Here is a 21950-nt window from a genome sequence, read left to right as displayed (position 1 = left end):
TGTGTGACATAAGTGAGAAGTGAACAACGGTGACTAACTCTTACTTTCAGTATACAAAAGGCCAGCAGATGGCAGCAATCACTAAGCTTGTCTTTTTTCTTTCGTTCACCTTTTTAAGGGAGAATGGTGATTTTTGTTGTCATAAAACACTACGCAGCCTTGGGATTGGGCTGCTGTGTAGATTCGGCTACTTATAATGAACATATCATGAAAGCAAGAAAACTGAAAATAATATATAGTTTCAGTTATCATGGAATTATTGACCACATAAATAGTTTATGCATATCGTTTTCCCCTATTTGTGTTATCTTTAGGCCCGCAAGTCCTTGCATGACACATGCAATTGGTACATAATCGCGTGTATGTAAATTATAAAATAAACATGGTTCTAAATATGAATAAAATTGCACCGATGTAACATGTAATACAATGTATGCTTAGAATTTTCCCATAAAGGTAAATATTGCTCTCTCTTTTTTTCCAGGAGATGTCAATATTCAGAGGATCCCTAAATAGCCTTTGCGTTAGGACAAGGTGCTGGAAGTGGCAGAGCGAAAGAAAAGACTCGAGCGGAAAATCATAGCAAGCTACAGTAACTGTCCATTCATACGGAATCCTGTAGCATCTGTTATCATATGAGTATAAAACAAAACCTGAGCCCTGAAGTGAATTTGGAGCACTCTACTATCCGAAAGGTAAGATGTAATATAATTTCACAACATAGCATTCTCATTGCAGATACGCAGTATTCTCCCAATCTCACTACGAGCGACTTGTCACTGCGGTTAGAAGTGCTGCTCAATGACGGAAAGATGACCAAAAAGCCAGACTCATACCTAGCTAGCTATTTCAGTTTGTTCGCGTTTCATGTCATATCTCTCGTTAACAGCCATTACAGTAATGTTATTGTTAGTTCCCTGAGTAGCAAGCTAGCTAGCTAACGTTAGTTGGCTAGCCAGCCGAGAAACTACTGCATGTGACAGCTAGCGCGAGCTAGTAAAGAATCGCATACCGCAGCGCTAATAATCAATCTGACCTGTCATAACAATACAATGGTTAGCCTGTCAGCGAGTCAGCTAACCTGGTAGTTTAAAACCGTTGAAATGCAAACATATTGGCTTCCTTTTGCTAGCCCTAAAAACATAGTGTCTAGTTATGAACAGGGCTACTTCCTTTCTTGCAAAAATTGTATTGTCGATTATATCAGTGCGCGGTCAGACGAGAGTAGCTAGCTAGCCATGTTATAGCCTACCTGTCATTGACAGTTTATTGCAGCAACAATAATAAACCAGCCAGTTGTTGTCAACAGATGTCTTTTGTTTCATGATGATACAGAATTATAGCTCTGGTTGCATTGATTTAATAATACTAATAATAATAATAATACCTGACATTTATTTTGAATTCGATCCTTGGCTTGATATGATAGAAGGGACAATACTCGCTATGTCGCTAGAATTGCTGTTTAAAATGTTTCTAGCTAGAGGTGTTAACCTCCCCCCCAATCGAATGAGTATGGATAATCTGTACGAATCTAAAATACATGGCTCCGGTTGACACTGCATGCATACAACTCCTAGTTTCAGGAGTTGTAGCTCCCACCTGTCATTAAAAAAACAATCTATATCTCAACTTGATATGTACAGCCTATATCTTTTGATGGTCTTTTGACTATATTTGGATAATTTGCAGACTGTTTTTTATCCCCTTGGAAATAGTCCAGTGTACTCTAATTACAAACGTAGTCCACATTCTGTACAGTATACTCTAAGGAATTTGGCTCAGCTACAGGTGCCATGAAAACATTAAACATTCAGCTTTTGATGTTTAGTATCTTCTCTTGGAGGTTGGCTCTTTCTTATCCCCTTGGTAATGAAGACGTTTGATTAAGATGGAGGACTGACTGGCAGGTTTAATTGAGGTGATATTGGGTTTCTGATTCTGTTCACCTCACTGCTTAGCTTATTATCCTGACTATCAAACGGCCATTGGGACTGCAGTTAGCAGAGGTGAGCCGCTGGCTTCCTTACCTTTTATAAAGAGCTCTGTCAAGTGCCTTCGCTGCAGCTCTTGGGGAGTATAAATCTGCTTGAAAGGAGCTTTGCTCCAGTGGCATGCTTTGCTGCTGGCAAGATAAATCGTTGGGACTCCATCATTGGGCAAGGCTGGAGGTGATGGAGGGATGGGACGGAGGTGGGATTGCTGATGGTTTCGCCCAGAGCTGCGGAACACTAAGTCTCTCTGATTAAAGGGGTCCTGCTCCTCACAGCCTGTACATAACACACACACACACACACACACACACACACACACACACACACACACACACACACACACACACCACTGCCCCCCCCCCCTTTGTGCCACCAACTCACTGTGTTCGGCTCGAACTGACTTAGGCTAACACCGCCGTATAGCCTAATACAATCACCTTCTGTTTAAATGGTTGGGAAAATCCAAAGCTTCAGATTTTTTTAAGCCTCTGGTTTTCCTTGAAAAATGTCACATCGCTAGAGAATTCTGTATAGAGACGTAGGCTAATATTCGCTTCGAACGTGTTAGTATTTTTTAGAGGGATTGAAGATTGCCTCACCTTGGTGCTTGTTTTTGTATCAAAGAGATGAGCTGTTAATGACTCCTTTGAAGTGCAAGGTAGAGCTTGTAATTAAGCCTTTCATCACTTGATTAGGCTGTGGATTGAATCATATGTATCTCACTTTGTCAAGGCATATGGAAAAGCTTGGGCAAAATATACAGCAGTCAGTATTTTAACACTGGCTTGTATACTACACAACTTTCTATTAAACGCAAATAATTGCTTTGTTCAGCTTAGCCATGGAAGAACACAAATGGGAGCTTTTAACTTGGGACTGGATTTAATGCCTTCAATAGCACTGTTTATACCATATAAATAACCTAGTCATTCTATTTACAGTCATTCTACGTGGTCTTTGTTTATACAACATTGCAGATATCGTTCTGTCATTTCCTGGTTGCAAAAATGTTAATAGTTCCCCTAATTTCAGTTTATGTGCCAAAACAAGCAACTATAGTGTAGAGCCCTCAAACTCAACTCTGGCCCTCCAAGCCAGTTCACTGCTTTCTTCCATTGTTCGCGTCTAATCAGGGACTGATTTAGACCTGGCACACCAGGTGGGTGCAATTAATTATCAGGTAGAACAGAACCAGCAGGTTCCGGACCTCGTAGGGTAAAAGTTGAATACCCCTAGTGTAGAAAATCATTGTACCATCTAAACCGCTGTGAAATATCTCTTCCCATAACTACAAATATTGCATTTTCCACTGTTTTGAAAGTAAAAGTAAAAAACTAAAACTAGACTTAATAACGGGATGCATTGATATAGCGCACATAGAACAGATCTACCGCTTCTTAGACTTGCTTTCAATGACAATTACAGATTTGGTTAGGTCACACAAGAAGTGATACATTGCAGCTTTAAGGAAGTCTACCTCCTGTGTTACAGGTTGTGCTGCAGGACGGTTCAGTACTTGATAGGTTATCATGACATTCTGCTCCAGTCAAATGATTAATGTCCTAGCATCCATACTGAGATATAATGACACCTGGGATAAAGTGCTCTTCTGTTTCTGCTCTGGTGGATTTCAAACACAATCAGCAGACCAGGATATTAGCTGCTTTCTGAATCTCTGGGGATGAAGGGGGATGTATTGCTATGATTTAGTTAAATGGTCACTTGTTGCTATGCTCGTCCTGCTTAGGTTATTCCTTACATACAGACCAACAGTCCTGTGGCTATTACAGATAATCTTTATATTTAATTAACCTATCTTTCCAACGGCTGTGTGTTGGTTAAACGGATAGGCCTAACTTTTTGTAATCTGAAAGCCACAAGTCCACAAACGAAGGTTCCTCTGGGAAAAATAAAGTCAGTCTCAATTGTAACTATCATCTTAATACATAATGAATTCATGTTTCTGAGTATTGTTTTCTTCATCACTGTTGTTTTTGAGATGAGACACTTGCTTGGGAAAGCTTGACTGTGAAAATGAGTGCTTTACTGTGCCTACTAGTCCGGACAGTTTTACTGCCACTTGACCTGAACGGGTACTTGTGGGTTTGGGGTTAAGATGATCACTGTCTAGTACAGTATCCCAATCAGTTTAACCGCTCGGCTCTCCATAGGCTTACAGGAGTGAGCAGCAGAGTCGGTCAAGAAACCAGAGCCCAAGCGGGCGTCTGAAATGTGACTGCCCTAGGAGAGCGGCCGAGAGGAAACCATGTTTGATTTACTGTGCGCTGCAGTGCAGTCAATTGCCTCTTTATTCAGAGGAGGTGAAGAGAACAGAAACGCTCTGTTGGTACGCAACACACAGTAAGGGGTAAACAACCCACACAACTCTAACTCTGTGTTGGTGTGTAGGGTTGGGGCGATGTCAACCTTTGTCCTATTGTGATTATGTACTCATAAAACATTGTGATATACGATGCTATTGCCTCTAGTTTGAGGCAATAGCATCGTATATCACATTGGAGTGTCTAGTTTGAGAAACACACGCCTCAAAAGTCCTCAACTGGCAGCTTCATTAAATAGTACTCACAAAACACCAGTCTCAACGTCAACAGTGAAGAGGCGACTGCGATGCTGGCCTTCTAGGCAGAGTTGCAAAGAAAAAGCCATATCTCAGACGGGCCAATAAAAAGAAAAGATAAGATGGGCAAAAGAACACAGACACTGGACCTCTGCCTAGAAGGCCAGCACCCTGGATTTGCCTCTTCACTGTTGATGTTGAGACTGGTGTTTTGGGGGCACTATTTAATGAAGCTGCCAGTTGAGGACTTGAGGCGTGTGTTTCTCAAACTAGACACTAATGTACTTGTCCTCTTGCTCAGTTGTTCACTGGGGCCTCCCACTCCTCTTTCTATTCTGGTTAGAGCAAGTTTGCGCTGTTCTGTGACGGGAGTAGTACACAGCATTGTACGAGATGTTCAGTTTCTTGGCAATTTTTCGTATGGAATAGCCTTCATTTCTCAGAACAAGAATAGACTGACGAGTTTCAGAAGAAAGTCTTTGTTTCTGGCCATTTAGAGCCTGTAATCGAAACCACAAATGCTGATGCTCCAGATACTCAACTAGTCTAAAGAAGGCCAGTTTTATTGGTTCTTTAATCAGAACAACAGTTTTCAGCTGTGCTAACATAATTGCAAAAGGGTTTTCTAATGATCAATTAGCCTTTTAAAATGATAAACTTGGATTAGCTAACACAATGTGCCATTGGAACACATGAGTGGTGGTTACTGATAATGGGCCTCCATACGCCTATGTAGATATTAGAGGTCGAACGGTTATGATTTTTCAACGCCGATACCGATTATTGGAGGACCAAAAAAAGCCGATACCGATTTAATCGGCCAATTTTGAAATTTTTTAAATTTATTTTTTAATTTAAAAAAAAGTATTGATTTGTAATAATGACAATTACAACAATACTGAATGAACACTTATTTTAACTTAATATAATACATCAATAAAATCAATTTAGCCTCAAATAAATAATGAAACATGTTCAATTTGGTTTAAATAATGCAAAAACAAAGTGTTGGAGAAGAAAGTAAAAGTGCAATATGTGCCATGTAAAAAAGCTAACGTTTAAGTTCCTTGCTCAGAACATGGGAACATATGAAAGCTGGTGGTTCCTTTTAACATGAGTCTTCAATATTCCCAGGTAAGAAGTTTTAGGTTGTAGTTATTATAGGACTATTTCTCTCTATACGATTTGTATGTCATATACCTTTGACTATTGGATGTTCTTATAGGTACTTTAGTATTGCCAGTGTAACAGTATAGCTTCCGTCCCTCTCCTCGCTCCTACCTGGGCTTGAACCAGGAACACATCGACAAAAGCCACCCTCAAAGCAGCGTTACCCATGTAGAGCAAGGGGAAACAACTACTCCAAGTCTCAGAGCGAGTGACGTTTGAAACGCTATTAGCGCGCGCCCGGCTAACTAGCTAGCCATTTCCCATCGGTTACATCAGCCTAATGTTGGGAGTTGATAGGCTTGAAGTCATAAACAGCGCAATGCATTGCGAAGGGCTGCTGGCAAAACGCACGAAAGTGCTATTTTGAATGAATGCTTACGAGCCTGCTGCTGCCTACCACCGCTCAGTCAGACTGCTCTATCAAATCATAGACTTAATTATAACATAATAACACACAGAAACACGAGCTTTAGGTCATTAATATGGTCGAATCCGGAAACTATCATTTCGAAAACAAAACGTTATTCCTGTTACATTGCACAACCTTCAGTGTTATGTCATAATTACGTAAAATTCTGGCAAATTAGTTCGCAACGAGCCAGGCGGCCCAAACTGTTGCATATACCCTGACTGCGTGCAATGAACGCAAAATGACACAATTTCACCTGGTTAATATTGCCTGCTAACCTGGATTTCTTTTAGCTAAATAAAGCAGGTTTAAAAATATGTACTTCTGTGAATTGATTTTAAGAAAGGCATTGATGTTTATGGTTAGGTACAGTCGTGCAACGATTGTGCTTTTTTCGCAAATGCACTTTTGTTAAATCATCCCCCGTTTGGCGAAGTCGGCTGTCTTTGTTAGGAAGAAATAGTCTTCACAGTTTGCAACGAGCCAGGCGGCCCAAACTTCTGCATATACCCTGACTCTGTTTGCAAGAGAAGTGACACATTTTCCCTAGTTAAAAGAAATTCATTTTAGCAGGCAATATTAACTAAATATGCAGGTTTAAAAATATATACTTGTGTATTGATTTTAAGAAAGGCATTGATGTTTATGGTTGGAGCAACGTGTACCTAAGCGATTATATGCAACGCAGGACAGGCTAGATAAACTAGTAATATCATCAACCATGTGTAGTTAACTAGTGATTATGATTGATTGTTTTTTATAAGATAACTTTAATGCTAGCTAGCAACTTACCTTGGCTTCTTACTGCATTCGTGTAACCTCGTGGAGTGCAATGTAAAGCACGTGGTTAGAGCGTTGGACTAGTTAACCGTAAGGTTGCAAGATTGAATCCCTGAGCTGACAAGGTAAAAATCTGTCGTTCTGCCCCTGAACAAGGCAGTTAACCCACCGTTCCTAGGCCGTCATTGAAAATAAGAATGTGTTCTTAACTGACTTGCCTAGTTTAAAACGGCCAAATCGGCGTCCAAAAATACCGATTTCCGATCGTTATGAAAACGTGAAATCGGCCCTAATTAATCGGCCATTCCGATTAATCGGTCGACCTCTAGTAGATATTCCATAAAAAATCTGTCGTTTCCAGCTACAATAGTCATTTACAACATTAACAATGTCTACACTGTATGTCAGATCAATTTGATGTTATTTTAATGGACAAAAAACAACAAGGACATTTCTAAGTGACCCCAAACTTTTGAACGGTTGTGTGTGTGTGTGTGTGTGTGTGGTGTGTGTGTGTGTGTGTGTGTGTGTGTGTGGTGTGTGTGTGTGTGTGTGTGTGTGTGTGTGGTGTGTGTGTGGGGGGGGGGGGGGGGGGGGGGGCGGACTGTGGTGCTGTGTTGAGCCAGGCATGGGCAAGAGGCCAGTGGCAGGATGGTGGTGCCCACTCTGCTGGCAGGCTGTGGCCAGCAGCCCTGCCTGGCTGGTGAGGTGACCTTCACAAATTGGTCATGGTGCTGCGCCCGCCTGCGTCACGTGTGTGTGGTGCCAACCGCTTGAGAGCAGAGACTGCTGGGAAATGGTAGCTCAGCCGATGAAGGGGAGGGCAGGTGGGAACTGGAGCTTATTCAGTGTGCTACAATAAGCCTAGCACTTCGCAGGTAGAAATGCAGGCCTAATGACGAGAGCTAACGAATAGGCCTATGCCTTATTCTACATGACAGATACTCATGGCCGTTCTACACCAGTGCATTTCTATCTGAATCATCTGTAACTGCACTCTCCTTCTGAGGAAATGGTGATCTCTCTCACTCGCTCTCTCACTCAGCACCAACGCTGTCATGTTAAGCTCAGCGTGGGTGTCCGGGAACAACCTGTTTTGATTGTCTCACTGATCATGCTCAGTATTAAATTACCCATCCCGTGCCATAGTGTTGCTGTTTTGTCTTCAAAGGACACAATGCAGTTGTCTGGTTAAACCAGACTGAAGTTAAATACGCAGTGGCTTTTCTGGTCGTAGAGTTGTTTGCTACAACACCTTGCTGAAAAACAAGAAGCAGCAAAGTTTCATAACTTTGTAAAAAATTAACATTACCGATGAAACAGACTCAACAGCACGTGTCATCTTTATGAATGCCTGGACATACAGTCTTTAGTCAGATGTTCGTTCCACAACACAAAATTCTGAACTGGATAGTTTTTCCTCCTCTCGTCTCTCCTTATATTGGCTGTTAAATGTAAACCAGGCTTTCTTTTACTTTGCTGCTTTTGGGTAAAGTTTGTCGACTTGAATATGAAGTGTATATACACTACCGATCAAAAGTTTTTTAGAACACCTACTCATTCAAGGGTTTTTCTTTATTTTTACTATTTTCTACATTGTAGAATAATACTGAACATCAAAACTATGAAATAACACATGAAATCATGTAGTAACTAAAAAAGTGTTAAACAAATCAAAATATATTTTTATATTTGAGATTCTTCAAATGGCCACCATTTGCCTTGATGACAGCTTTGCACACTCTTGGCATTCTCTCAACCAGCTTCATGAGGTAGTCACCTGGAAAGCATTTCAATTAACAGGTGTGCCTTCTTAAAAGTTCATTTGTGGAATTTCTTTCCTAATGCATTTGAGCCAATCAGTTTTGTTGTGACAAGGTTAGCGGTGATATACAGAAGATATTTGGTAAAAGACCAAGTCCATATTATGGCAAGATCAGCTCAAATAAGCAAAGAGAAATGACAGTCCATCATTACTTAACCTGTTAGGGCTAGGGGGCAGTATTGACACGCCCGGATAAAAAACTTACCCGATTTAATCTGGTTACTACTCCTGCCCAGTAACTAGAATATGCATATAATTATTGGCTTTGGATAGAAAACACCCTAAAGTTTCTAAAACTGTTTGAATGGTGTCTGTGAGTATAACAGAACTCATATGCCAGGCCAAAACCTGAGAAGATTCCATGCAGGAAGTGGCCTGTCTGACAAGTTGTTTCATCTTGGCTCTTTTTATTGAAGACTGAGGATCTTTGCAATAACGTGACACTTCCTACGGCTCCCATAGGCTCTCAGAGCCCGGGAAAAAGCTGAACGATATCGAGGCAGCCTCTGGCTGAAACACTTTATCGCGTTTGGCAAGTGGCCGATCAGAGTACTATGGGCTTAGGCGCGTGCCCGAGTCGACCGAATGCTTTATTTTCTTTCGTCTGTTTACCTAAACGCAGATTCCGGTCGGAATATTATCGCTTTTTTATGAGAAAAATGGCATAAAAATTGATTTTAAACAGCGGTTGACATGCTTCGAAGTACGGTAATGGAATATTTAGAAATTATTTGTCACGAATTGCGCCATGCTCGTCACCCTTATTTACCCTTTCAGATAGTGTCTTGAACGCACGAACAAAACGCTGCTGTTTGGATATAACTATGGATTATTTTGAACCAAACCAACATTTGTTATTGAAGTAGAAGCCCTGGGAGTGCATTCTGACGAAGACAGCAAAGGTAATAAAATTTTTCTTATAGTAAATCTGACTTTGGTGAGTGCTAAACTTGCTGGGTGTCTAAATAGCTAGCCCTGTGATGCCGGGCTATCTACTGAGAATATTGCAAAATGTGCTTTCACTGAAAAGCTATTTTAAAATCGGACATATCGAGTGCATAGAGGAGTTCTGTATCTATAATTCTTAAAATAATTGTTATGCTTTTTGTGAACGTTTATCGTGAGTAATTTAGTAAATTCACCGGCAGTGTTCGGTGGGAATGCTAGTCACATGCTAGTCACATGCTAATGTAAAAAGCTGGTTTTTGATATAAATATGAACTTGATTGAACAAAACATGCATGTATTGTATAACATAATGTCCTAGGGTTGTCATCTGATGAAGATCATCAAAGGTTAGTGCTGCATTTAGCTGTGGTTTGGGTTTATGTGACATTATATGCTAGCTTGAAAAATGGGTGTCTGATTATTTCTGGCTGGGTACTCTGCTGACATAATCTAATGTTTTGCTTTCGTTGTAAAGCCTTTTTGAAATCGGACAGTGTGGTTAGATTAAGGAGAGTCTTGTCTTTTAAAATGGTGTAAAATAGTCATATGTTTGAAAAATTGAAGTTTTTGCATTTTTGAGGTTTTTTGAATAACGCGCCACGGGATTACACTGGCTGTTACGTAGGTGGGACGATTTGGTGCCACCTACCCTAGAGAGGTTAAGACATGAAGGTCAGTCGATACGGAAAATTTCAAGAACTTTGAAAATTTCTTCAAGTGCAGTCGCAAAAACCATCAAGCACTATGGCTCTCATGAGGACCGACACAGGAATGGAAGCCCCAGAGTTGCCTCTGCTGCAGAGGATACGTTCGTTAGAGTTACCAGCCTCAGAAATTACAGGCCAAATAAATGCTTCAGAGTTCAAGTAACAGACACATCTCAACATCAGCATCTCATTCACTGTGTGAATCAGGTCTTCATGGTCGAATTGCTGCAAAGAAACCACAACTAAAGGACACCAATAAGAAGAAGAGACTTGTTTGGGCCAGGAAACACGAGCAATGGACATTAGACCGGTGGAAATTTGTCCTTTTGGTCTGATGAGTCCAAATTTGAGACTTTTGGTTCCAACCGCCGTGTCTTTGTGAGAGATGGTGTGGGTGAACGGATGATCTCCGCATGTGTATTTCCCACCTTAAAGCTTGGAGGAGGTGTTATGGTGTGGGGGTGCTTTGCTGGTGACATTGATTTATTTAGTATTCAAGTCACACACAACCAGCATGGCTACCGCAGCATTCTGCAGTGATACACAATTTTACCAAGAAGGAGTGATGGAGTGCTGCATCAGATGGCCTGGCCTTCACAATCCCCGACCTCAACCAAATTGAGATGGTTTGGGATGAGTCGGACCGCAGATTGAAGGAAAAGCAGCTAACTAGTGCTCAGCATATGTGGGAACTCCTTCAAGACTGTTGGAAAAGCATTCCAGGTGAACCTGGTTGAGAGAATGCCAAGAGTGTGCAAAGCTGTCATCAAGGCAAAGGGTGGCTACTTTGAAGAATCTCAAATATAAAATATATTTAGATTTGTTTGACTTTTTTGGTAACATGATTCCATGAGTGTTCATAATTTTGATGTCTTCACTATTATTATACAATGTAGTAAAAAGAAAGAAAGACCCTTGAATGAATAGGTGTTCCAAAACTTTTGACCAGTAGTGTATTAAAAATATATATATTTTTTTTTCATGACTGTCTATATCCATATTCGTCAGTTACACTATTATACTAAAACTGTCACATTCCTAGGCCTACAGTACATGATGATAAGATATTTTGTCCAAAGGATAAACTGATTCAATTGATATAAAGACTAGAGCCCGACTGATGAATCGGTTCCAGAGATTAAATCGTCGATATTATGTACATAAAATACACATACAGTTGAAGTCGAAAGTTTACATACACCTTAGCCAAATACATTGAAACTCAGTTTTTCAAAATTCCTGACATTTAATTGTAGTAAAAATTCTCTGTTTTAGGTCAGTTAGGATCACCACTTTAGTTTAAGAATGTGAAATCTCAAAATAATAATAGAGTGATTTATTTCAGCTTTTATTTCGTTCATCACATTCCCAGTGGGTCAGAAGTTTACATGCACTCAATTAGTATTTGGTAGCATTGACTTTAAATTGTTTAAGTTGGGTCAAATGTTTTGGGTAGCCTTCCACAAGCTTCCCACGGTAAGTTGGGTGAATTTTGTCCCATTCCTCCTGACAGAGCTGGTGTAACTGTGTCAGGTTTGTAGGCCTCCTTGCTCGCACATGTTTTTTTCAGTACTGCCCACAAATATTCTATAGGAATGAGGTCAGGGCTTTGTGATGGCCACTCCAATACCTTTACTTTGTTTTCCTTAAGCCATTTTGCCACAACTTTGGAAGTATGCTTGGGGTCATTGTCCATTTTGAAGACCCATTTGCAACCAAGCTTTAACTTTCTGACTGATGTCTGGAGATGTTGCTTCAATATATCCACATAATATTTCTTCCTCATGATGCCATCTATTCTGTGAAGTGCACCAGTCCCTCCTGCAGAAAAGCACCCCCACAACATGATGCTGCCACCCCCGTGCTTCACGGTTGGTATGGTTTACTTTGGCTTGCAAGCCTCCCCCTTTTTCCTCCACACATAACGATGGTCATTATGGCCAAACAGTTCTATTTTTGTTTCATCAGACCAGAGGACATTTCTCCAAAAAGTACGATCTTTGTTCCCATGTGCAGTTGCAATCCATAGTCTGGCTTTATTATGGCGGTTTTGGAGCAGTGGCTTCTTCCTTGCTGAGCGGCCTTTCAGGTAATGTCGAAATAGGACTCGTTTTACTGTGACTATAGATACTTTTGTACCTGTTTCCTCCAGCGTCTTCACAAGGTCCTTTGCTGTTTATTCTGGGATTGATTTGCACTTTTTGCACCAAAGTACATTCATCTCTAGGAGACAGAACGCGTCTCTTTCCTGAGCGGTATGACGGCTGTGTGGCCCCATAGTGCTTGTACAGATGAACGCGGTACCTTCATGCGTTTGGAAATTGCTCCCAAGGACGAACCAGGCTTGTGGAGGTCTATAAATGTTGTTTTCTGAGGTCTTGGCTGATTTCTTTAGATTTTCCCATGATGTCAAGCAAAGGGGCACTGAGTTTGAAGATGGGCCTTGAAATGCATCCACAGGTACACCTCCAATTGACTCAAATTATGTCAATAAGTCTATCAGAAGCTTCTAAAGCCATGACATAATTTTGGGGAATTTTCCAAGCTGTTTAATGGCACAGTCAACTTAGTGTATGTAAACTTCTGACCCACTGGAATTGTGATTAAGTGAAATGATCTGTCTGTAAACAATTGTTGGAAAAATTACGTGTCATGCACACAGTAGATATCCTAACCGACTTGCTAAAACTATAGTTTGTTAACCTGTCTGGGAACGTGGGACGCTTGCCACCCTAGTCAACAGCCAGTGGAATCGCGTCGCGCGAAATACAAAACCTCATAAATGCTATAACTTCAATTTCTCAAACATATGACTATTTTACACCATTTTATAGATACACCTCTCCTGAATCGAACCACGTTGTCCGATTTCAAAAAGGCTTTACAGCAAAAGCAAAACATTAGATTAAGTTAGGAGAGTACCGTGCCAAAAAAAATCACACTGCCATTTTCAAAGCAACTAGCATGCATCACAAATACCCAAAACACAGCTAAATGCAGCACTAACCTTTGACAATCTTCATCAGATGACACTCCTAGGACATCATGTTACACAATACATGCATTTTTTGTTCGATAAAGTTCATATTTATATATAAAAACAGCATTTTACATCGGCCCGTGACGTTCAGAAAATATTTTCCCTCAAATGCTTCCGGTGAATCAGCGCTACAATTTACAAAATTTCTAGTCGAAAACATTGGTCAAATCTAATATTGTCATTCAAAGAATTATAGATTAACATCTCGTGAATGCAACCGCATTGTCAGATTTAAAAATAACTTTACTGGGAAATCACACTTTGCAATAAACGACGTGGTATGCTCAGAAAAATAGGCTAGGCGATACATGTTAGTGCCATCTTGGAACCATCTAAAATCAAATATACTATTGTAAATATTCCCTTACCTATGATTATCTTCATCAGAAGGCACTTCCAGGGATCCCAGGTCCACAACAAATGTAGTTTTGTTCGAAAAAGTTAATAATTTATGTCCCAATAGTTCCTTCTTGTTAGCGCGTTCCGAAGGCTACTCATAATGTACTGAAGCGCGCGGGACTTATCGTCACGAATGTGCAAAAAATATATATTTACGTTCGTTCAAACATGTCAAACGTTGTATAATAAATCTTTAGGGCCTTTTTCAACCAGAGCTTCAATAATATTCAAGGCGGACGATTGCATTCTTACTAAACGTTTTGGAACAAAAGGGTTCCCATGGGCGCCCGCGTCATAGTAGTAATGGCCCTCCCCCTGTGACCAACTTCCCAAGCCTCTCTTTGGGTCAGTTTCTACCATAGAAGACTCAAACCACTTTGTAAAGACTGTTGACATCTAGTGGAAGCCTTAGGAAGTGCTAATGATTAATAAGTCCCTGTGTGTTTCAATGGCAAAGGTTTGAAGTGATTCCACACATCAGATTTCCATTTCCTGTTAGGATTTGTCTCAGGGTTTTGACTGCCATATGAGTTCTGTTATACTCAGTCACCATTCAAACAGTTTTAGAAACTTTAGAGTGTTTTCTATCCAAATCTACTAATTATATGCATATTCTAGTTACTGGGCAGGAGTAGTAACCAGATTAAATCGGGTACGTTTTTTATCCGGCCGTGCAAATACTGCCCCCTATCCCCAACAGGTTAACAAGAAATTTGTGGAGTGTTTGGAAAAACAAGTTTTAATGACTGCAACCTAAGTGTATGTAAACTTCCGACTTCAACTGTATGTCTGCTCATTTGCGGCCCATTTTTTTTGTTGTTGACATCATTCAGGCCTAGGTTACAACGTGAGAGATGGTAGTTATGATGGTTTGACAGTGAGTAGTTTGCCACAGCCAGCATATTTGAATAAGTAAATAATCAAAAGTACACTTAACCAAGCAAGCAGCCCTGTCCTCATAGCAATCTTAACATTAGCTGGCTAGTTAGCCACCCAGCAAAGTAGTTAGCCACCCAGCAAGGTAGTTAGCCACCCAGCAAGGTAGTTAGCCACCCAGCAAGGTAGTAGCTGTCTGTGCTACTTATGTGCTAACACTGGACTGGTGCCAAAGTGAACACTTGTCCTTGATACAAAAATAAGCCTGTTACTGTCTGGGTCTATTATGTTAGCTAGTGGGCTTATTTAGTTAATTTTCCGCAATCTGCAAAAAATAAGTGTTGGCCCAGATCTGTCATTTAGGCCACGTGCTTGTATTTATGATGAGATAAGTAGCTAACGCTAGCTAGCTAACTAAATTGGAACGTGTGACTAAAACCAGTGCGGTAAGCATTTGCCTGCATAAACGTTTTTAGTCATTACCACATGCCATTTGTAGTTGAAATTTATAGCCAATACATTTTGTGTTGAGAATCAGGGTAATGTACATATGGTTTTTGTAAGAAAATATTGTTGTAAGGAACAGCTAGCTTATGGTCAGTGGATATCCTGTAAACCAGTGGTTCCCAACCTATGTCAGTTATTGTACCACCAATTGCATTTTGCTCTGCCTGGAGTACCTTTGAAGTACCCCCTCATGTGCATTTTACCAGTAGGCCTATGGTCTCATGAGTCTTAGGCCTAGTCCTAGTACCCCTGGTTGGGAACCACTGCTGTAAAGCACAGATAAAATGTACATTTTTATATTTAGTTAAGAAATCATAATTTAGAATATCTTTTAATCTTTTGGAGCACAATTTGTGTAAAAAAAATTTGTTTTTCATTCCATTTCTAAAAAACGATATATTGGCAGATTTATCAGTAATCGGTGACTTTTGTCTCCCTAAAATCGGTATCGAACCCAAAAATCCCATATCGGTACATTTTTACATTTTAGTCATTTAACAGACGCTCTTATCCAGAGCGACTTACAGTAGTGAATGCATACATTTCATTTCATGCATTTTTTTTGTACTGGCCCCCCGTGGGAATCGAACCCACAACCCTGGCGTTGCACACACCATGCTGGCGTTGCAAACACCATGCTCTACCAACTGAGCCCGAGGGAAGGCTAGATCTCTAATAAAGACCAGCAGAACTGCATTCTTGTGTAAAGAAATCTTCAGAATGACGATGCAAAATAGTGTGTTAAAAGCCAATCCGAGGTGTTGTTGGGCAGAGTATTGTGTGCCGTTCACACCAGTAAGGTATGGCCATTTGTCTGGACTGGAGCTGGGAATTAATAACTGAATGGAGGCCCTGCCGAGTGTGAAGAAGTAGCCTATTAAGATGCACAGTCACACTCGTCTCCATGACAGCATGGCCATCATCAGTTTCACGTATCCATTACCTCAGAATGCTGTCTGGACGCTTCAAGGGCTGTGTAAAGGGACATACCAGTGCCCACTTGAGGCTATAGTTCTACAGTTTAAAAGTGTTAGGGAATGTCATTCCTGTGTTTTAGCTTTGGCTAAATCAAGAGTTTGCACCTGTAAATGTTGGATTGGATATTTTTTAAGTCACCTGATTCTGACTATTATTTTTAGGTGGGAAATGCAGCCGAGGTTTTTTTAAAATTCTGATCCATTATTGGTGTAGCATATCTATTCACATATCTCACTGCTTTTGTTCAGCTTCTGCAACATGTGAGGGGGGAAAAGGCTCTTAAAGAACATTATTCCATTTCAGTAGGATGCTGTCTCTTTCAGACTCGGAGCAATGCAGTGGAATTAATATAGAGATCCTCGGCCTGGTTTCCCGTATGGAATATTCCCCCCCCACCCCCCACAGTCTGATGTGGGCTATTTTGAGCTCCCATCACAAATCCTAAGGATATGGACAAAGCCTTAGCAGTCTTCAATGTATGTCCATCTAGCTCAGTCTTCAGGAGGCACGGTGAGGGTCAAGGCTGTGGATGGATTTATCAGTGGGAGGTAGTCTGATTTTGATGACTATCGTGGCTTTTTGGGAGTTGTGATATTTAAAATTATGTTTTGATTGTTATGTTTTTTTTTCAGACCTTTGCGTTGTATGATGATTGGGAGCACACAGACTACTAGTCTAGCTCTTTCTGATAAAACTAGGGTATTGACGTAGCCCATAGGCTTCAGGTAGCCTATTGTTTATACGCCTAGCTATGTGAGCACACAGTATTTTGTGATCTGACAACTGTATAAGCCTAAAAATAATCACATCTGTTAGCAGCAGTTGGGATTCTCAGCCCTTCTAGAGATACATTGAGTGTGTGTGTGTGGGTTCCAGCCATTAAAACGACAATTCAGCAATTTGTATGTCACCCACTCCAACGGTGGTGGTGGTATTGTATATTGTGAAACCGAAGCTGGCTGTCAGCACGCAGGGTTTCATAGGCGCTGTTGAGAGCCAGTAGGCACCCTGCCAGCCAAATAAAGGTCCTGAATTAGAAACCTGAGAAATCGGTCTGCATACTGTAACGCTTCCCTTCTAAAGAACAGGGAGGCGTTGTGACAAAAGTCAACGAGCACTTTGGAGGTTTCTGTTAGAGTTTCAGGGTCTTGTGCATTTAGGGCACAAGCACATCATAGAAAAACGTTTTGCAACAGAACACGAAAATGTCTTATTGGGCAAGTTCAGAAAGTAGCGACTTCTCCATTTTGGGTCATCATGCCTATTGAACAAGAGCCAGTTCTATGTTGACACAGGGTCACGTCTGTAGTGACCCTCAACCCTTCTCCTTTTCTCTCCTTATCGGCGGAGAATGGCAACTCCTAAGTTAGGCTCACAGAACCCAGACCTGTGAGAGAGAGTCGATGTTATCAGTGCAGCAGAGTGCTGAAGTAGGTTTGAGAATTTAAAGCGCAGTGCAGAGATTTTGTTTTGTCAAGCCCGAAGGCTTCATTTCTTTTGCACTGTATCACATTCGTGATGATCAAAGTGCAGCATAGGTGTTAGCAGGAGGAAAAAGATTGACTTGGCTACATTTGAATTTAATTGAATAATTTAACCTTTTCCTTATCCCATCCTTCATGACTTGTTAAAGGGTCTTGATAGTCTCAAAACGGGTGACAATGGAAACACAGACGTAGAAGTTTTCAATAGAAAAAGCCCATATATTTGTTAGGGGTGGTACGCCTAAATATCCAAGGAACACTGGCACATAACGGTGTTGAGATTCTGTCAGAAGTATTGCGCTGCCTGTGAAATTTCACTGCTGGAGGAAAGACTGCTCATGTATTGCAGCGCTGAACAATTTTTCCGGGGATGATTTGGAAGAGAAAGAGGGTCTTTTATTATCCTGCCTTTGTGTTGCATGTGACGTGCCGTCAGTCAGTTCTCCACTGCCTCATCCCTGGGTCTGTATTCATAAAGCATCTCAGAAGTGCTGATTTAGTATAGTTTTGCCTTTTTAATCCCAATTAGTAAGAGATGCGTTGTGAAGTCCGGCCCTAAAGTTTTCATTTTCCTTTTATAATATAAATGCCTCGAGACATATCTTCAAATGTGCTTGCTAATGGAGAAAGACCTTTGGCTATTTGGAAAATGATTTATTTAACTGCTTCTGAAATTCTCGAGGCCTGTAACTATCTAATCCTCATCAAAGCGTTAATCTGATGCTTGTTAATTGACAAAGCTATGTGGCAACTGATCGGAAATAAACAATATAAGCAATGTAAGTTTTCCATCATTTAGAATTTCATCACGCTTTTTGGGTCTCTAAAGAACAATTTTGAAGCTGTTTCATGCACTATAAAGTCCACACTTATCATAGTGAGTGTGTTTGTCCCAACATTGAGGTTCAGAAACGCATTATCATATATGTAGCTAGATTGATCTGTTGTTTTTGGAACATGGTCGTGTCTGTCTCAGCTGGCAGCATCACAGGGTGCAAGCAGTCATTACCGTGAGATAATGTATCTCTGTGGCTGTGTGGCTACTCTGTGTTCACTTCCTATAGCTAGCAGGGGGGCTGCATAGCTTAAGTCCTTGGGGGCCACATCCCTGCTGGTTTTGGTACCTTTTAACCAAACTTATTTCAGGAAGATGTGTTCGGTAGGGCATAACGTTGTGGAATGTTCTGGTAGAGTGAGGAATCATGTCAGCTCTATTCATTACATTTTTAGATCTGCAATGTTTAGCTTGTTACACCCTGTTTAGCAGAGTGCATGTTGTGCTCTCCAGAAAATCAGTAACATCAATAGATCAAATGGCTTTCTGAGATAATATTAATACACAGATCATACACATAATGTTAGCTAGCAAGCCAGCCACCTAATGTCAGCTAGCTAACTAACAGTAAGCTTTAACTTGCAATGAAAACAACTTTCTGACAAAAATAGAAACGTATTATATCTGAAACAACTGTAGATTGACTCTTACCCGTATACATGGGTGAGCGCTTTACGGCAGACTGCAACCCCTTTCATTAAGTAAGACGACCTGTGTCGTTTCCATTTTGTTTGTACAGCTTGCTTGGCCCGTTGTAAAGTCACTCTCTGGTTCATACTGACTGTATGCAATGCCATAAGAACCTCTCTGTAACGATGCCGTGGTTGCCCTTAGTTTGAAGATGTAATCCGGAGACAAGTGTTTTATACAACAGCCTTATGTGTTCTCTTTTTGACTCCCTCTGCATTTGCAATCAAACACCAGAATTGTATTCATCTCCTTATCATACTCTGCTTCAACCAGACATTCCACTGATTTCAAAACTTGGTCAACTTCTTCCGTGACAACAATACTGTTGATCGCCGTTACATGGCAGACCAATCCGAAACTCATCTCTCGGCATGTCCAGCCCATTCATTATCTCAGCCAATCATGGCTAGCATGAAGGTTCCTGTCTTTCTGTGGCTAAACCAACTAGGCTCGTCATTTAACAACTTTATTTGTATTTACAGATGGCATACAAGTTTGTTATTAAGGCAAATGAAAGCTCAAATGTTCACGAAGGCATTTCTGCCAAAAAACACATTTTGATAAAAAAATACAAATAAATGTTCAAATGCCTCTCCTGTGAAGTCGTGACTTGCAATATAAACCTAGTTTATGAAACGAGTCACGAAACGAGTCACATATACTTAATTTTTTGTCTTAGCTTACTTCAAAGTAGTCTAGCCAAAATCACACCATATCTGTGCAAAACATATTTATTTTATATCAACTTTCTTTCATTGTCCAGTAGCCAAAGGCAGAATCTTAGTCATTTTGCAACCCATGCTAGTTATTGCATATTCGATCTCCCCTCTTTCAAAAATTTAAATTGATATTTTCATTTGTCTCATGAAACCGCACATGCGAGCGGCGCCCTTTTGACAAGTGTTTTCCTGCAAATTGCATAATGGAATGAACGTTCACGCGTACCCTACTGCCTTGTGTACATTGCTGCACTTATAATGTGAAGAAATAATGGTTTATCAACATTTTAAGCTAAATGTTCTGATCTGTTGCATCAGACTCATTGCTTTTTAACATTTTATTTTTTGTGTACCATAGGCCTACTGGTTTTATGAATATGGATCTATCGTCCCACAACTGTTCCAGAGTCTGTTTGGAATAAGCTATTTCTTTCTCAACAAGCTGACCAATAGAATAGGTCAACTTTTCTACTATTGGGATAGTAAATTGGCACAGGCTAGTGATTTTTGCTGTTCGTTACTCGTCTTGTTGGCTGAGGGAAAGTAAATGTGGACAGTTATTCTAACATCTTGAAAGTGCACATCATAATTCGGTAAGAAGGAAGCCCTATGTACTACTACTTCTGACTAGGCCTGTGATAACATATGCTTTATTAGAGTGGAGCGATATGGACAAAAATCCATATCACAATAAATTGACTGAATTATCACGGTAACGATAAGTTGAGCGACAAATGTATAACATTTGGCCTATTTATTGTCTTACCTCCCTTATCCTACCTCATTTGCACATACTGCATATATAGACTTTTTATACTGTATTATTGACTGTATGTTTGTTTATTCCTAGTGTAACTCTGTGTTGTTGCATGTGTTGAACTGCTTTGCTTTATCTTGGCCAGGTCGCAGTTGCAAATGAGAACTTGTTCTCAACTAGCCTACCTGGTTCAATAAAGGTGAAATAAATTTAAAAATGTATGTGCATCAGTTACTTTTTTACATTACCCTTAAAAAAACTACTTCTACTTTGAATGTTGTAGCCATTCAATTATCCCATTTATAAAGTATCCTTATTTCATTTCAAACTTTCCATTTCTCTAGTGTAGATGACATGTTGTAACTCCATATTAGCAGCCTTATTTCAAACTTTCCATTTCTGTAGTGTAGGCTTACTTATCATTGCTCTCTCTCTCTCTGCTCTCCTTTCCTCTCCCTCCATTTCTCTCTCCCTCAACACAGTGCTTTCATTGAAAGGCTTATGAAGGACTTTTTATGGTTAACGAGACGTTTTGAGTACATTACGAAATAGCCTCACCTCTTGGCTGGAGATGATGGGCAAGAAGTATTGCCATTTCACCCAAGAGCGAAACATCCTGTTTTTCTCCATCCTTCAGTGGGCAGGATACTGTTTTTTCTAAACTGTATCACTGAAATAATTCCCAACTCTTCATACCTCCACTAAAGTTGACTTGCGGTATATTTGTGTGTCATGTAAATGTTTTTTGGCCAGTAGTCCTAAGTGTAACCTGCCCAGTCATTCAGCTTCTTGTAGCCAAGCTATCAGCATATTATTTTTGTGAAAATAATTACCCAGTAGACCTTACAGGTTTGAACATAGACACAGACAACATAAAATAACATTTAGCTTTCTTTAGGATGTTTAACAGAAATTTAAGTAGACTGCACTCTGAAGAGAGACTGGGTCGGGTTATATTTCCCTGTGGAGACAATGTGATTATTCACGATTTTCACTTCACGCTGACTGCATCTTTTTTTTGCATGAGAATCTTAGCAGCACGGATTTGTCAGCGTTGATACAGTTTGTTTGTTTGTCTCTCTCCGTATAGTTCTTGGCACACGTTTCAGGGCGCAGTTCTATCTCCTGCTGTTTAATCGAAACAAACTTAAATCAAAGTGGTCAAATTATAGCAGGTTGTTTGTAACGCATTGCAGCAAGGAAAGGAGGTTGTCTATAGTTTGTGGTGTGCAGTTGTGTTTTTGGAAGCAGATT

At 40.3% G+C, this 21950-nt stretch overlaps 1 protein-coding gene across 1 annotated transcript in view; it reads left to right on the top strand.

Annotated features, from left to right (window-relative positions):
- The first annotated feature begins 501 nt into the window (after window positions 1-501).
- Window positions 502-21950, top strand: part of LOC106574313 (alpha-1,6-mannosylglycoprotein 6-beta-N-acetylglucosaminyltransferase A) — a 116553-nt gene continuing 95104 nt past the window's right edge. Inside the window, exon 1 of the mRNA XM_014150150.2 lies at window positions 502-695. The gene's annotated coding sequence lies outside the window, so the exon portion shown is untranslated. The remainder of the gene's footprint in view (window positions 696-21950) is intronic.

The sequence above is a fragment of the Salmo salar genome, chromosome 16, assembly GCF_965601325.2.
Source record: "Salmo salar chromosome 16, fSalSal1, whole genome shotgun sequence".
Lineage (NCBI taxonomy): Eukaryota > Metazoa > Chordata > Actinopteri > Salmoniformes > Salmonidae > Salmo > Salmo salar.
Note: the sequence above shows the minus strand (reverse complement) of the source record. Positions and strands in the feature narration are given on the sequence as shown.